This window comes from Mauremys mutica, chromosome 1, assembly GCF_020497125.1.
Source record: "Mauremys mutica isolate MM-2020 ecotype Southern chromosome 1, ASM2049712v1, whole genome shotgun sequence".
In the NCBI taxonomy this organism is placed as follows: domain Eukaryota; kingdom Metazoa; phylum Chordata; order Testudines; family Geoemydidae; genus Mauremys; species Mauremys mutica.
Window position 1 is genome coordinate 199531202 of NC_059072.1, and position 2156 is coordinate 199533357.

A 2156-nucleotide genomic window follows, 5' to 3' on the forward strand; every position below is an offset into this window, starting at 1 on the left:
CCAGCCTTCTCTCCAAGGAAGTTCTGACCAGCCACAGTCCTACTCAGCTCAGCTCAGCTCAAACCAGCTTCTCTCCCCAAGCACAAGCAGCTGATCTGCTGCCCTTCCCAACCAGCCAGGACTGAGTCAAGCTCTCTCCTTTTCACAGGCCTGACTCCCATTACAGGTGTGGCAGGTAAGGCTGATTATGCTCACCCCTTTTCATTAACCCTTTCCAGCCCATGTGGGGCATTGTTTACCCCGCCACAGACCCTGCGTTGTTTTTTGGGTATGTTTAGTATTGCTCTTTCACCAGCTCTGGTGCCGAGACAGTCTCACAAACACAGACTTGACTGTTTGTGCTAAATGGAGTCGCCCATGTATAAATGATGCTGGTGGTATTTACTTAGTACACTATTTGCTGCATGAGTCAGGAGCCTGCACTTATTCCAGAAAGCTGCTATAAGGAGTTATAGCCAAACCTGCAGCTTCTTTGCTCTCTGAACTATATGACCTTTCCCCAGCTTGCTTTGGAAATTACAAAAGGTAGAACATCCCAATGGTGAAAGTCCTAGAAAGAAGTTAGCCAAACCTTTCTAAAGCAGCAGAAGGATTCCACCCTGAAGATTTGGGTCTAAACATGGGTAAAGGTCCAGTGTGGTTCTCTCTTATCCAAACCATTCTGCCTACTGGGTCTCATTGGCAGTGAGCATCTTGATCACAGCCTCTCTTTTTAAAATACCTTTTACTGACTACCCTTTGAGTTACCGTCAAAATTCCTCTTTGTCGCTTGCTAGGTCTGACACAGACGTGATCCAGAATCCTGCTATGTAACCACGTGTCCAGTCATTCTCTCCAGTCTGTTAATTAGATTATTTCAGAAGTCTTTTTTGAGTGAACACGACAGGCTAGGGGGCATTTTCCATGTGTTTTTCCTCTTTCTGAAGTTGATTACCTATGGAGTAAGACAAGCTGATTCACTGTCTGCCTTACAGGTTTCATTTAAGCAATAACTTTTCGAGACTGTTTTTAAAGGTTGGAGCAAAGCTTGAATGTTTGTCGGTTGTATCAGATTATATCTAGTTATCTGCCTGTATCTAAACTGCATAGATCTATATATATAGATATATATTTACATAGATATGTGGCTATATATATGCACATAAACCTTGTAGACATGCATATATGGACATATTGCTGTAGTTTGTGTGTAAATATATACAACAGACATTTTCTAACTATAACCTGGAGGAAGAAATGAAAATGTAGTGACTTGAATTTATCCCAAAGTAGGTCAAACATTTAATTACCATTGATGCTTTAAAAAGGAAATCACTGCCCAATTTCCCCTCTCAGTATGGGTAATACCCATTGCCATTAAAGGCTTGATCCTGTATTCAGTGCATACCCACAGTTCTCTGTGGAGAGGAATTTAAGGTGCACAAGGAATGGAGGATGAGACCATACAGGGAATTAGGCATCTCCTACCAGTGGGGAGTGTCTTAGTCAGTAGAAGCTGTGTGTCTAACTTCCCATGAAATGCTTCATTAAGACATCGTTACGCCTCAGTAGCAACCCCTCCTTGGTTACAACAATTACCTTCATTCCACTTTACTCGGTAAATAGGCTTTTTGGCTAAAGAGGCCTGGGTACCCTGTGGATGAGGCATTCAACTGGTCTGTGGCCTTGTGCAAGTCAAATCCCCTTTTTGTAACTCTGTCTCCCCTCCTGCCCCAAGGGCAGACAATGTCTCTTGCCAGGCATTTGACAATGTGGGGTCCTAATCTCACTTGAGTGTCTAGGTGCTACTGTCATGTGCATAAAGAATAGTTTTAGCTCTCTTATTGCCTGGCTTTGCAAGGTGACGAGCATCTCCTGGAAAGTACCGACTACTCAACTCTTACTGAAGTTGATGGGAATTGAGGGTGATCCATGTCACACGGGAAGTTTTCATCATCTTGAATGATGGGGCTTCTGGTTTATTTTCATGCCTGGACAAATATTTGTTCAGAGGATCCTTGTTGGAATTATTCTTTTACTCTAACTTGATCTTCTGGCAGAGAATGTAGAGTATAGGGAGGAATTCCTGTCTTGTAGAGCTGGAAGGAACCCTGAAAAGTCATTGAGTCCAGCCTCCTGCCTTCACTAGCAGGGCCAAGTACTGATTTTGCCCCACA